At 43.7% G+C, this 16,207-nt stretch overlaps 1 pseudogene; it reads right to left on the bottom strand.

Moving 5' to 3' along the window:
• Positions 1–3,897: 3,897 nt before the first annotated feature.
• LOC123824949 lies at positions 3,898–11,304 on the bottom strand (annotated as a pseudogene).
• Positions 11,305–16,207: the final 4,903 nt, after the last annotated feature.

The raw sequence follows: 16,207 nt of genomic DNA, 5'->3' as shown, positions 1-16,207 counted from the left end.
ACTAAATGGGTTTTAACTGGTTAGATTGGTCACTCAGTCAACGCTTAACCAGCTCTGCACTGGAAGGTGCACAGGTGAACACCATCGAGTCCTTGCTGCTCGGAGACTTGACCCTAATGAAGAAGACAAACACTTGTCCAGGTAACACACATGCGAGGCACTCAGACACAGAAGACATACTGAGGTTCAAACAAAGGACCAAGAGAAGGGGCAAGGAGGCAGAGACTGAGTGGAAAACCCTCCTGAAGGTGTGAGTCAAACGCTTCCTCAACAGAGAGGAGAAGGAGGAGTCTGGAGAATAGCATTCCCAGGCAGAGAGGACAAGGACACAGTGGTAGGAAGGAGAATGCACCTTCAAGAAAGAGTATGGCGGTCCTTGGGGCTGGAGCCAAGGGTTTCAGGGTGTGGGGCTGAGAGGAGGGAAGAAAACAGGAGCAAAGACCATATTGCCGAGGGGCTTCCCCACCAGCTGAGGAATTTGTTTCTCTCTATAGAAAGAAACGGTTTGGGGGTGATGCAAGTAACCGGATTGGGGCAAAAAGAGTCAGGCAAGAGACTAATTCGGATACTAGTGCTTAGCACTGTGGCAGCAGCACCCAGGAGTGTGCTCTACAGCAACGGGTCTTCTTATAGAGGTACGCACACCCTGTGGCTCCACAAAGACTTTCCAGAAGGTACATACACTAAATGGATCATTTGAAGGGAATCGATTTCTAGATCCTCGTCCTGGCTGGTGTGGCTCAGTGGATTGAGTGTGGGCCTGTGAACCAAACGATCACCAGTTTGATTCCCAGTCAGGGCACATGCCTGGGTTGCAGGCCAGGTCCCCAGTAGGGGACGTTTGGGATGCAACCACACATTGATGCTTCTCTCCATCTCTTTCCCCCTCCCTTCCTCTCTCTTTAAAAATAAATTTCAAAAAAATATTTCTAGATCCTTGACATTTTTATATAGTGTATGTCCTTTTTTCTAAAGCTGCCTAATAACCTGAATCACGCTTGAAAAAGAAAGCCATCCCCCTCACCCTGGCCAAATCTTTCTGTGGTGGGTGATTGATTCATCAAGTCCCCTTAAACAAGTGCATAACCCGACTTTGCTTGGCATCTCAGTTCCTCCTGTTAAGGATGAAACTTGACTTTTGAGGGAAGTTCTGAATTGGGAATAATCAATGCAGTATGGATTAGTGACATTAATCAGGCAAAAGTTCCTGGGATATTTCCTAGAATTAGCAACTGTTTAAAGATAAAGCCCACAAGTAAAAATTCTATTTAAATTCTTTCTCATTCAAACAGAATTTCAGGAAGTCACTTAAAACCTACTTTATCAAGACTGTTGTATTTATTTTAATTACCGTCAGTTCTTATCTTATTTTAAATTCTAATATGCTCCATGTTTTCTATCTCCTATAAGCAAAGAATAAACTTCTTTAAATCCAGGATAAAAAATGTTAGCTGTTGACTTAAATGTTTACAAGAGAGTATGTAGTTTTTGAAACCTCTTTTGGGAGTGCCAAGCAAATGAGTTTTAAGAAACACAATTTCCTTGAGACGTCAGTATGCACTGGGGAGGGAAACAGTGGGGGGAGGTTGGCTTCTGTGGTAAGTCAAGTTTAAGAAATGCTGGCTTAAAGTGGAACATGCCTCAGATCCTTTTAATGTACCAATAGTGTCAGGATTCTCTCCAGAGCTACAGTATTCCGTTTCTCCCAAGTTTTTTTTAAGTATAGTTGATATACATTGTTATAAGAATTTCCAGTGTACAACATAGTGATTCAATATTTATATGCCTTATGAAGTGATCACCACAATAACTCTAGTATCCATGTGTCACTATACAAAGTTATCATGACATTATTGACTCTATTCCCTGTCGTAGCCTGACAGGTGTAAGGTGGTATCTGATTGTGGTTTTGATTTGATCCCTGATGATTCATGATGTTGAGCATCTTTGCAGGTGTCTGTTGGCCATCTGTATATCTCTTGGGGGAAAAAAATGTCTATTCAGGTCCCCTGTCCATGTTTTTAAATCTTCACCCAAAGGTATGTTTATCGATTTTAGAGTGAGAGGAAGGGAGAAAGACAGAAAGAGAAACACCAGTGTGAGAGAGAAACATTCATCAGTTGCTTCTCATATGCACCCTGAATGGGGATCCAACCCACAATCTAGGTAAGTGCTCTGACTGGGAATCGAACCTGCAACCTTTTGGTGTAGGGGACGATGCTCCAATGAACTGAGCCACCTAGTAAGTGCTCCTCTGCCCATTTTTTAATCTAGTTGTCTTTTTTTTATGTTGAGTTGTATGAGTTCTTTATATATTTTGACTATTAACCAGTTATTGGATGTGTCATTTGTGAATATCTTCTCCCATTCAGTGGTTGTCTTTTTGTTTTGTTGATGGTTTCCTTTGCTGTGCAAAAGCTTTTTAGTTTGATGTAATCCCATTTGTTTATTTTCAATTTGGGTATGCTTGCCTGGGGAGACATAACCAAAAAAATATACAATTCTTAGACCAGTATCAAAAAGTCTACTGCTTATGTTTTCTTCCAGGAGTTTATGATTTCTGGTCTTACGTTTAAGCCTTTAATCCATTTGGATTTTATTTTTGTATGTGGTATAAGAATGTGATCCAGTTACTATTTTTATTCTTTTGCACATAGCTGTCCAGTTTTCCGTTTACTGAAGAGACCGTCTTTTACCCCATTATATATTCTTGTCTCCTTTGTCACAGATTAACTGGCCATATAATCATGGGTTTATTTCTGGGCTATCTATTCTTTTCCATGGATCTATGTGTCTGTTTTTGTGCAGATCCATACTGTTTTGACTACTATGGCTTTGTAGTATGGTTTAAAATCATGGCGCATGATGCCTCCAACTTTGTTCTCCTTTCTCAAGATTGCTTTGGCTCAGCATCTCCCAAGGTTGGCCATCAGAGAGGGGCAGGACCAAGGGATAACTTGATAAGTGTTTTACACCTCCCCCTCAATAATCTCCATAGCTACAACCTCCCCCAGATACCACCCAAAACATATAAATTGAATAAATACAGTGTCTTACTATAAACATCGAGCATCAGGTAGTGGTATGACAATAATGTCAAACCCCCAAAATGCCAATGTGCTTCCTTATAATATACAAATGGAAAACTGGATTTTTTTATTTTAAAAAATTATTTATCTGTTTTTAGAGAGAGAGAGGAGGGAAAAAGAGAGGGACAGAAAGATCAATGTGTGTGAGAAACATTGATTGATTGCCTCTTACATGCTCTCAACAGGGGAACTGGCCTGGAACCATGCAAGTGTCCCAACTAGGAATGGAACCATCAACCTTTTGGTTTGCAGGATGATGCCCAACACAGTAAGCCGCACCAGCCTGGGCTGGATATTTTTCTTTTCTCTCTCTCTTTTTCATTTTTATTTTATTTATTTATTTTTAGACAGACGGGAAGGGAGGAAGAAAGAGAGGGAGAGAAAGGTCAATGTGTGGTTGCCTCTTGTGCTCCCCCCACCAGCGACCTGGCCTACAACCCAGGCATGTGCCCTGACTGGGATTGAACCAGTGACCCTTTAATTTGTAAGCTGGTACTCAATCCACTGAGCCACACCAGCCAGGGCCCTAGATATTTTTCTTATTGAATTATCTGGAAACTTGCTTCAGTCCTTGACATCATTTTGTGTGAATATGTGCAACCTCTGTTCGTAGGGTACTTAAATCATTCCTGACTTGGGCCTTACTACTGACATAGTCTTTTTCTTTAATCAATATCAGGAGCTTTATAACCCTTTAGAGCCCAGAGCTGTATACATCTAAGGTTGGAGATGAACAAGCCAGCATTAAGAAACCACAAAGGAATGACACCAATGCATGTATGCAGTTGGATTCCCAAGGAGGCAATATTTAGTCACTCATAGCCATGTCTTCTTCATGATGACCATCCCCATTCACTTTGGATTCTCCTAGTGCATCACCAGGTCCCTTTTCCTCAGAACATTCTTTTGTGTTAGGGGAACCTGGTTCTGTTGGTTTCTTCTCCTCTTCTGTCTCTTTCTCGCTGTCACACCCCTGATCCTCTTCATCGCAATCCCCCCATGTAACCTGCTTTGCTTTTATATCTTCATCACTCCTGGATTTTCTTTCCTTTTCCTTATCTTTACTTTTTTTCTTCTTCCTTGTTGATCATTCTCTTTCATGTCTGCCTCTTCCTTTGTCTTCCTCTTTCTTCTCCTTTTTATATCTCCTAGAGGAGGGTGAGCGAGACAATTTTCTTTCTGGAGACCTAGGCTTTTCAGGAGGTCTTGCACCACTCCTGCTTCTTCATTGTAATCTCCCTCTGCTTGCACTTCTGGACCATCTGGTTGTGCTACAGCTTCTTGGTGGTGTTTTGGAATGTTCCTTTTCTTTGTCCCCTTTCTTTTTTTTCTCTGGTTTTTGATGTGCTTTTAACATTCTACCTCTCTCTAGAATGAGATCTTCTCCATCTTGGACTTTGGGATCGTCACCTGCTCCTTGACTTAGAATGTGATCTGCCCTGGCTGACATAGCTCAGTGGATTGAGCGTGGGCTGGGAACCAAAGTGTCCCAGGTTCGATTCCCAGCCAGGGTACATTCCTGGGTTGCAGGCCAGAAACCCCAGCAACCGCACATTGATGTTTCTCTCTCTCCCTCTCTCCCTTCCTTTCCCTCCCTTCCCTCTCTAAAAATAAATAAATAAAATCTTAAAAAAAAAAAAGAATGTGATCTCCTTCTCCATCTGCTTCTTGATAATGACATATTCTTTATACCACAAAGTGTATAGAAAGAAGCCAGTTAGCCAGATTCATGGACCATAAGTTGAGACAAACCCTGTGATAAAGAACTTCTTTCCGTATTATCATCGATTTATGCTACAGATCCAATCCTATCCTCTATGTTTATTCCACTTGGTGTATCTTTCCAACATAATTCAGAATGCTTATAAGCTTTGTCTTTGCCCTTCCTGAACAAGATTCTAAAAGTATACTTAGCTGTCCATATAATGCCCTGAAATACCTCCAATTTAGTTAATTCTCTGAATACAAAGATGTCTTTTCAATGCCAAAATTAATAAAATTTTTTGTTTGATATCAATTTAACAAGTAACCTACTGGTTGACTGAATCTGACTTTTCAATGGAGAGTTTTGCCTTTCTGTCTGAGGATGACACGTGTCACTGTGCAGAATGGAAAGGCCACCTGGCCAGAGCTGCCATGCTAGATAAGGAAGAATGCCGGTATTCTTACAGCAGTGGTGCTCGATATTGAACTATGTTGAATGCTGTCAAAATAAAAGTTTCTCCAACAAAACATCTCCTTTAGATGCAAGTCTCGTATCTCCCTGTCATCTCGGTGCCGTCTCTGCACAATGACGAGTGATTCTGACAGAGCCTTCCTTTGCCCTCACAGTCCTCTCTGAGCAGTGTGAAGGACTTGGATAATTCTTTCATGCAGGGTAAGCAACATATAATTTCAGAAATGAAATGGAAGCCCCTTTGCAAAAGACAGTGCAATTGTCTATGAGCTTTCTTTTATTACAACACATCATTACATTACTTTCTAATTACATATTTCCCAAGCCATCTGTTTTATCTACTTGACAGAGAACTCCTCAAGGGCATGAGCTGTGTGGGCCTTATTTATCTTTATATCCCCAACAGCCTGCACAGAGACTGACACAAAGTGAGCACTCGATAAATATTTGTTAAATGAATGAATGGAAAATGAAATGAATGAATACTGAAGGAAGGAAGGAATTCAAGACTTGAATTCCTATGTTCTTCTGGAGAAAGAGGTCTGGTGAATCCAAGAGCCATTCTAGCTGCATCTTTTGGTCGGACTGGTTATCACGACCTGTCTGCACCACGGCATGAGAGGCAACAACTGGGGTTTCTAGGTCTTAGAAATTTGCTCTCCCAGTATTTTCTGAAAAGTTGAACTAAAATGTATAGCCCATTCAATATTGAGCTTAGTTTTACTTTTTATACTTTGATGTTTAACATCCCCTTCTTCCAGATACTAAATACTTCCTTTCTGATGTGATTATCTTCCTTAAATGAGCATTTCTCCTCTATCTTCTCTGTCACTTTAAAACACATCAGTACTTCCTGTCTTTACTGCCTGATAGCGTTCTAATTAAATTTCTTCTTTAGGAAATAAATATGTACATATATATACATGTGTGTATATATCTTTAGTTCCTTTTTTTCTGTAATTTATTGCCAAGGCCTCAGATATAAAAGCTGTCTTTGACTCCTAAACTTACATTAAGCTCCCACAGCCACTTTCTCAGCTGGCCTGCCTGCCAGTATCTTTAAAACATTCCTAGAATTGCTCCTTGCTGAGACAGAAACCCACATGCACACCTCAATCTTGACTTAGCTCAACCGTTCCAATTTTTCCATATATGGTCCACATACCACCTATTGTCTGAAGGTCTACAGATGTAAATCCTGTCTGTTCCACCTCAAAGGAGAGCGTGCATCATTTCCTTGGTTGTCCTTATCTCCTCTGTCATTTGGGACTTCTCTAGCCTAGCTTCCTTCTTCAAATCTGGTGTCGCTCTTCAGGTTCTTTCATTAGAGCCAGTGATCACATGTGGAGACTTGGGTTTTGTTTTGTTTTTCCCCCCTGGCTCTGCTACTGACATGATAAAAAGCTGGAGACAAGGTATTGAACTTGACTCTCTCAGTAAGTATAAAGCAGGGATTTAAAATACTTGGCATTCATCCACTTTGGGGTGTAGTCTAAGGATGAATGAGTCTATAACCATAGTAAAGAATTTATTATTATGGATCTATTTTAGCCATACTATAATTTTACTGATGATGTTAATGGAGCTCATAATAATACTGGAAAAGCACATTAGCAGGCATGGAAGCTCAGAAAGGCTCTATTATTACCAGTCTTTAAAAATCATCTGTCTACTGCACTCCCTACCTTCTCAAAACCCTACTGGACTTTCTTTTTTTTAGCAAGTATCAAACTGCCCAGCAATTAATTTTTCTTTTACCACTTTATGTGTGTTGGCTTTGTCCCAATGAGATTATAAGACCCTTGGATATAAGGTTCTTGCTTGTTCTTTCTCCTGAACCTCTACAGCACCAGCTTGGGGACACCTCATGCAAGTTCTCAACAATTTGGATGGGCAATATTATTTCATCCTGATGACTTTCTTCATCATGGTGAATAAAGGATGTTGTATGACTTTAACAAGACTGCAAAGCTGAACAATTATTAAGTTCAACCCCCCCCCCCCTTTATTGTATCTCTGGAAAATAAATTGCTCCAAGCACCCCTTCACCTCCATCGCCCCCAAAACCCTGAACCCAGTTCCCAGCAATTCTGTATACTTAAGCGGACTCTTCCAAGAGAGATCCCTCCTCGGCCAGGCTCCTGCACGCAGGAGTGGACGCCATGCCGAGGCACGTCTCTTTTCCACTCACCCTCGTTTCCTGGCCACCTTCCTCTCCAGCCTCCCCACTTTGTAGGTCAACCCCTGAAAATGCCACATTTATCTGAGACAAGGCACAATGACCCGTCCCCTTCCCCATCCACCTCCTCACGCAACCGTACAGCTGTGTGGTCTCACACCTCTTGTCTGTGGCAGAAGGGAAAGAGAAATTCCTTTTATTTACTAACTGTCTGCTCTGGCTCCGGGATTCCTCTACTGGTTGCTTTACCAAGTCTGTATGGGTGTGCCTGTGTGTATTTCTTCGCAAATCTCTCTCCCCACCCCTCTCTGCCTCCCACGTTCTCGCTCTTTCTATCTCGTGAAGGGGGTCAAGTGTGGGGAAGCGATGTGCTGGTAACTGTGTAACATTTGTACCGTTTGCTGATCTTCACGGTGTCGTCGGTACCACCACGACAGAGGTCAGGTTTAGAACGTGGCGTCCCGGCGTGGAGGTGAGACGGGGTGCGTGCAGTCTGGTCCAGCAAGCAGAGCGGAGCTGGCTCGGGTCTGAGGGAAAGTAGGTAGCAGCTCAAACCTCTCTCCCCCAAAGTTTCTGGGAAACCAACTCATGCAAAGTAAGCATAAATCGGGCATTTATTTATTTACTTACTTACATCTTTCTTTAAAATGTTGACTGGAGTCCCTTGCTACACATGGAGGACCAACTACTTACCCCAAAGGATAGCAGAATATGCCACCCTCTGCCAAGGTCCATGACAGACAAAGGGCTGCCTCAGACTGTGATGAGCATTTTTCTGCAGTTTCTTCAATGTAAAGCATGTGGGGTAGTTTTAATGAAAGGCACTTAATAAAAAATAAATCGTACCTTCATACCATTCCTGCAGAGGACTCCTGACAATCCCTGGAAGTGTGACTAGCCCATAAGCTAATTATCCTGTAAATTTCCTTTTCTCCCCCAGTGTGAAGGTGAGATCTAATTTGAAAGATTAAAATCTTTGCATGATTACAGTATATAGTAATTGTTAAGCTCTGTAGTTACATGCTCAATAGCTACTAAGTACAAAGAATTACAAGGTGATTTGTGCCTGTAAGATAAATTCCAAGAATTTTGCTGTTACAAAAGGCAAGGAAGTGGAGGCGGCAGAACAACAGATGTGCTAAGTGAAGCAATTGATTGTGAACTTCATGAAAGAGAAATGTGGGGGTCTTTCCATTCACAGACAGGACAAGTTGCAGAATGCCTTCCGGTGCACTTCTTAGGTTGTGCTAAACTTTATTTACATAAAAGCACTGCTCAAGTGGGTGAAGTTATCTCAGGAGCATTTGCCTAAATTTTTGGAGGAGTTCCAAATGTCTGCTATTCTCACAGCCCGGGAAGCAACCAAACCATGTGTTCGTCACTTTCAAACACACACACAACCAAGTCCGATCAATACTAGAGCAATGATATGAGATTATATATGTAAAGATTTTAAAGAAAAGAAAAAATCATAAAGTTTTCAGTCCTTCTGTTTCCAACTCCACTACTATTTGGTTTTGTGCCAGCCATTCTTTCTCTACCTTAGCAGATCACACCGGAAAATTCACTCATTAAACAAATGTTTGCTCAGCACCCAGTGCATACCAGGCTTCTGTTCTTGGCAGTGGGGACATGATGATAAATAAAATAGACAAGGCCTTTGCTCTCATGGACTCCAAGTCCAACAGGAAAGAAAGATCACTAATGATTACGAACACAGGCACTACTTACAAGTCCTGTGGAAGACAGGGGCAGCACACCCCGGAGCGTGTGGGGTCCATCCTAGTTTAGGAGTCAAGGAAAGCATCTACGAGGAAGTAATACTTGGTCTGAGACCTTAAGGTTGAGTGGACATTAATAGCTGGGGGGTAGAGGGGCAGAGCAGTCTTTTCTTCAGGAAAACAGTACAAAAGGAGTTTCCAAAACAATTATCTTTTAGTGTCTTTCTCCCTCAAAACCATGAAGATCCCCAGCTCAGTCAACTTGTTATAGCTAAGATTTCTTTAATTTTTCTAGTTATAACGTTACTGGTATCTGCAGGTATAATTCTAAGAGAACAAGAAATATCAGACCTGATGAAACTGGGCCTTAATGTAGGCAGGCAATACTAGAGTCACGAAAAATTAAAACTCAGAGTGGCCTGGGAGGGATGTTCCAGCAACCATTCCGTGGAGGCATCCAGGAGCCTGGCTTCCCTGGTCTGCACAGGCCAAAGAAGGTGGACGGGGCTGAGTCAAAATGAGTCTTATTTATTTTTTTTTAGAATCCTGATCTGAAATTGCCTTCAGAATTATTTTCTGAATCTCTTTCATTCACAGTGCAAATGATATTACCCAGGCTGGCTACAATTCTTAGTCCCCTATTTTGACCTGACCTACTTGGAGAGGGTTCCCTGGAGAAAGTTTCTCTCCTCTTCAGGGCTAGTGGACCGCCCCCACGCATCCGCCCCCATCAGTCCAGGTTCCCCAGGCTCTGAGACTGAAATACAAAGTAAGGGAGGAGGTGTGGGGAAATGGAACATTCCTGGAATAATCAGTCACAAGGTGTCTAAAGCTGCCTGCTTCGATGGAGGCCAGCTTTACCCACATAGGTTGGTCCTGACTCCGGTCTCCGTGAACTGGCAGGCCGTGCACAACCAGTGCCGCGGAATTTCAGGGCCCTGCTTCTCAATTCTGCATTTGAAAGTCCATTTTGAGTCCTTATTTGAAATTCAAATACACAGAATTTCTTCTATTTTTTTGTTTTAACTAAGAAAAACGTCCCTGGCTGGTGTGGCTCAGTGAACTGAGTGCCAGCCTGTGAACTGAAGGGTCACGGGTTCGATTTCCAGTCTCCAGTACATGCCTGGGTTGCCGGCCGGTCCCCAATGAGGGGCATGTGAGAGGCAACTACACTTCGATGTTGCTCTCCCTCTCTTCCCCTTTCTGGAAATAAATAAATAAAATCTTAAAAAACACTAAGGAAGGAGGTTGCATAAAAGCAAGATTAAACTGAAATTACTAAGGCTGCGCCATATGAGATCTAACAAGACTCTTACAGCGCGCCGCGCGTGCACAGCTCGCAGCACTGCTTTTTCTGATGCGGTGTGAACGAGCCAAGTCCGCAAAAGCATTCCACCACGATTTAGAAAATTTTCACACTGTGATCCCTTGAGTACCGAATGGCACTTACGTCAATATACTTTTGTTCATAAATTCCTAAGATGCTCATTTTCTGAGGTCGAATCGGCAGGGGGATTGATTATTCATTTAAAGAAACACTCTTGGGCATCTCAGCAACCATGAACTAATGTCTTTGGGAGATCAATACTTTTTCTGTCTCATCACAAGAAGAAACCCAGAGCATCAGAAAAGTCATCAGCAAAAACATAAAAAAAAAGAGGTGCCAGCTGCTCCTGGCAGCCCCTTACAGAGGGGACACGAGGAAACAGCGTGCAGTGTCTGCCATATGGTGGGAGAAGAGTGGTCACGGAAAACGCCCCTAGACAAACGACGAGCACTTGTCCGCGGGGTGCCCAGGTGAGCAGACAGAACTCATCCCTCTCCCTGGCGTCGACTCCTCTGGATGCAAATGCACCGAGGCACAGGCAGTCGTCTCCGGGCTCCTCATTCCTGCCGCAGGCTGGGCCATCGCTGTGGCAGCAGTTTTGCTGCGTCAGCACTTTAAGGTAAAATTTGAACATCTGAATTAGCATAAAATATTCTGTGCAAAGTAATTCACATCCGAGGGCTTCATTTTCAACCTCTAACTTGGGGTGGCTGTTGTCTTGTATTTTGAATCAGCTTCGAAATCTTCCCCCTTCTCTCTACCACGTCTCCTGGGTCCTCGGCCTGACATTCCTCGTCATCCCCACTGGGCATCTGCGTCTGCTGTGTTCATGGAGGCCCACCGTTTGATGCAGGAGGAAGGGAATCACAAAGTCTGCCCCACCAAGGGTCACATCAGTCTCGTGAGAAAACAACCGTTTCCTTTGCTTGTGTTTGCGCAGGTACAATAGATTTATTTTCCTCGGGAATTCACTGTCTTCTCTGCAAACTCAGCTCTGCCTGCCAGAGGAAGAAGCAGTTGCGCAGACACAGTGGGCAATAAAAATCCTGCTGAGTAGAGGGAGCCCGAGGTGCACGCAGCCGGTCCTGGATGTGAGTCGTGCGTGAATCAGTCACCCATTAACCAGACTGTGGCTTTGACAATCTGGCTGGGGCTCAGACACAGGACGGCAACACCCGGACATGTGGGAGAGCCAGGGAGGCCCTCGTTCAAGGTGGTGAGGTCCCAGGTGTGACTGTGGGTCTTGACCATGTGTGCAGGCAGTCACGGCTGTGGGGGCTCTTTAACTTGCACTGCTCCATTGACTAGGGACCTCGCAGAGGTTGCCACATCGCCTGCTTTAAAAACAGTTGTGTTTGCACTACAAGCAGAGAATTGACAACTCAGTTCTCAGAGGAAGGGCTACTACCCCCTGGGGAAGTATGGAAATTTGTGGGAATACTTTTGATTGTTGCTCTGAATGGGAGGTGCTGTTAGCATTTAGTGGGTGGGGTCAGAGGTGGTAAATACCCTGCAAAGTGTAGGATATGGACCCTATGATGAAGAATTTTCCCATATCCTGCCCTGATTGCAAATGAATGTCCTAGTGTGTAAGTGAAAAACTTGATAAAATTATCTGAGCCTTATATCTAACTGCATTTAACATACAAAGACAAAGTATTTTTTCACAGCTTTAATGTACATTGAAGTGTTCAAGAATGAAATCACTGTGTGTAAATACTTGCTTTGTCTGGCATTTTACTGAGAATCAACTTTCCGATAAACCTCTGATGACAGCGTATCAGTCTGCACATGTAACAGTTGCATTCAAGTACAGCTACATGTGTCCTTGCCCAGCCCCCATTTCAAAATGCCAAATATAAAGAAAACGTGTTGACAATATTCAGTTGCATATTGTCTTCTCTGAACTCCAAACTAATTCCTTATAAATAGTTGTAAGGAATATCTAAGGACTACTTTGCAATACCTTTTTGTTTAGTCATTCCAAACATACATATGCTTTTTAAAAACATATTTTTTATTTATTTTTAGAGAGAGGGTAAAGGAGGGAGAAAGAGAGAGAGAGAAATATCAATATGTGGTTGCCTCTCTCGCACCCCCTACTGGGGACCTGGCCCACAACCCAGGCATGTTCCCTGACTGGGAATCGAACCGGTGACCCTTTGGTTCCCAGGCCTGCACTCAATCCACTGAGCCATACCAGCCAGGGCAACATATGCTTTTATTATACTTTCCTATTATTTTTCCCTCCTATTACAGTTCGTGCTGGATCCTGTGTGCCCCACCCAGACCCTTACTTCCGGGATGCCCCAGGTGCTGGCGTGGTGACCACAGACAGCCCACAATTGATTGCCACCACCCTCTCCCAGCAATCCCTCTGGTCTCAAGAGAACAGCCTCTTTCAAAGTCCACCTCATGACTCCTCCCTAGGAGCTGCCTGCATCAACTGGCTGGTGGTGGGGACACGGGGGTGCTGATTGGGTACAGTTCTGCAGGACCTCCCCAACCCCAGAGCTCCCTGTGGGATCTGCAGGGTCATCGGTGGGACTGCATGAAAGCACAGCCCAGCCTCTCCCTGTGCCCAGTGCTGCTGCTCTCCCATGGGTGTGGGTCCTGAGAGCATGTCCAGTACACTTTCTGCCCCCAACCCCATCTCAAGTTCCATTTCCTAGTGAACCTGACACAATGAGGGCCTTATAAGGGGTTTTGGACATTGGGTAGCATGCTACTTGGGAATTGTAATTTAGGACAGTAAAGAGGGAAATTATAACATATTTGTAATTAAAAAAAGAGGCACAGTATGTAATAGACATGAGAACCTCTGAACTAGGTGACCTCTTCAAGGCCCCTCCACCTTAAAACCTTTTCCTTTGGGGCAGAGACACTGCTGGCCCCTATCGGGCTGTAAGTAAGCAAAACTCAAAATGACACCTTATGCAACTGTTTCTCATGCATCTACATGAAAAAGTCTTCACATCAGCACTTTTTTCGAGATTATCCACCCACCATCATCAATAAGTACGTGCTACATGTGATGCCACCAGCAAAACACAGCGCAGTGCCCTTTGCACGCTCCTGAGGCCTTACATCCGAAGGCCATGTGCGTCCTTGTCTCCGAGAGATGATGACAGGCTGGCTCAGGAGCACCAGGCACTTTGCCCTTGGAGATCTTTTAGATGAAATACAGTTTTAATTTAATTTGTAATGCCATAGTCTTACAGTTCTTCTGTAACTGTCAACTGAAAAGATTCCCAAAGCTGGAGGGTGTGTACAGGCGTGTGGTGTGTGTGTGTGTGTGTGTGTGTGCATCTGCAGATGCACTGTGTGTCTGTGCGGGTGAGAGGGCCTGCTGGCCTGAGGGACCCTGGAGGACCATCCAGAAGCAAGACCGGTGATTACCACGTCTGCTCCCCTGGTCTAACTTCCCAACAGGCTGCTACGAAGCAGTGACTTGAAGTCCTTTGAAGGTACTTCATTTCCCCCCTTAGGCCAGGAAAGTGTTCTTTTATACTCACTCAATAAGGCCAAATGAGAATCACAGCTGTCCCCCCCCGATACCTGCAGTTCTGCTCTCCAAGGTTCCAATTAACCATAGTCATCCACAGTCTAAAATCATGAAATGGAAAATTTCAGAAATAAACCATTTGTAAGTTTTAAATTGCATGCCATTCTGAGGAGCCTGATGAAAGCTGTCCCGTTCCGTCCCACCTGGGCCGAGAATCCTCCCTTTGTCCAGGTGTCCATGCTGCCCCCCACCCGCTGGTCACCAAGTGGCCACCCTGGTTATCAGGTCAGTTGTGGAGGCATCGCAGTGCTTGTGTCCAAGTCACCCTCAGTTTATTTAATAACAGCCCCAAAGAGTAAGGATGCCAGCAGTTCAGATATTCCAAAGAGAAGCTGTCAGGTGCTTCCTTTAAGCAAAAGGCTAAGTACAGTACAAGATAAATTTTGAAAGAGTCCACATTCACGTAATTTTTATCGCAGCATATCATTATAACTGCCTATTTTATTATTAGTTATTGTTAATCTTACTGTGCCTAACTTACAAATTAAACTCTTTCATTGGTACAAACGTATAGGAAAAAACACAGTATGTATAGGGTTTGGTACTAAGATTTCAGGCACCCACTGGGGGTCCTGGAACCCATCCCCCGAGGACAATGGGAGACTACTGTATTTACCCGCATCTGTGACTCCGTTCAAATCAACTGTCGATATCGTTCAGCGTGCCACAGGGTCATGAACTGTCTTGCTCACTGGGCATTCAGCACGACAATACAGACCAGAGTCTGCTGAATGTGTGAACCGGCTCCCTACTGCTGGCATGCTGCCTCAGGCATCTGGGCAGTAGAAGCTGCCTAATCACTCAGTATCTCTTCTTTAACTTCTTCACGTGTAATACTGGGGTGCTGGCCAGAGTTTCCACCTCTGGTGCCTCCTAGGGGTGTGGTGATAATTAAAGCAATCATGTTTTTAAGTACAGAGACATTCCAGATTAAGGACACTACATAATTGAACACATTCTGATTCCACTGACATAGCTTGATGTAATTGCAAACTAGTAAAATAAGATTAAGCCAGTGTTCCAACTATAGGAGTAATGCCATTCGCCTCGCTCTCAGCAGTTGGCCTGCCTCAGTACAAGAAGTCCTAGAGCTCAAGAAAGAATACATCCAATTGAGAAAGAAATGCTTGCATCCACTCAACTTTCATTTTTTAAAAAGATTTTACTTATTTATTTTTAGAGAGAGGGAAAGGGAAGGAGAAAGAGAGGGAGAAAAATGTCAATGTGTGGTTGCCTCTCTCCAGCCCCCTACTGGGGCCCTGGCCTGCAACCCAGGCATGTGCCCTGACTGGGAATCGAATCAGCGGCTCTGGTTTGCAGGCCGGCGCTCAATCCACTGAGCCACACCAGCCAGGGCTCAACTTTCATTTTATCAACAGACAATTGTGTACCATTCTATTGCAGTCATTTAATTTAAGGTTAAAAATAGATTTAAAAAATAAATGGTTCCTGACTTGGTAGCTCAGTTGGTTAGAGCATCATCGCAATACACCAGGGTAGTGTGTTTGACCCCCGGTCAGGGCACACACAAGAATCAACCAATGAATGCATAAATGAGTGGAACAACAAATAAATCTCTCTCTTTCTCTGTCTCTCTCTCTCTCTATCTCAAAATCAATTTAAAAAATTTTTTTTAAAAAGGCAAATCTATTTTTCATCCTGTCACTTGTACTTTGAGAGAGTTTTATAAAAATATTCAGCAAGGTCCACCAGCTGATGCTATGTGTGTTCATTTTCTCCCCTCCCGTGCATAACTGGTGCACAGATATAATTAGCAACACATCTGTTCTGCTGACCAGTGCATCAGCTCTTAACAGAGCATCTTACGTCTGACGTAGACCCCAGCACACCCCTGTGAGAGGGTGAGCAGGGCCAAAGCTGCAAATCACAATGGTGGTATCACATACCCTGCAAAGAGATCGAGCAAAGTAGTCTGGGGGTCTGAGCTTTAGGCCAACGGCATGCACTTCTGTAAAATAATGCTTATGAGAGATTGTATTAAGAAGTGCTATTCATAGCCAAGCCACCAAGAAGATATTCTCTGATTTCATACATTCAAATATGTTTGGAGCCCAGGTCTGAACTGGCAAAGGCACCAGCAAAGGCAGTTAGAAGTGAAGCACAGTGTTGCTCAGGCAGCTCGGACCGAA

This window comes from Phyllostomus hastatus, unplaced genomic scaffold (genome assembly GCF_019186645.2).
Source record: "Phyllostomus hastatus isolate PE091 unplaced genomic scaffold, TTU_PhHast_1.1 phas_contig_58, whole genome shotgun sequence".
NCBI lineage: Eukaryota > Metazoa > Chordata > Mammalia > Chiroptera > Phyllostomidae > Phyllostomus > Phyllostomus hastatus.
Note: the sequence above shows the minus strand (reverse complement) of the source record. Positions and strands in the feature narration are given on the sequence as shown.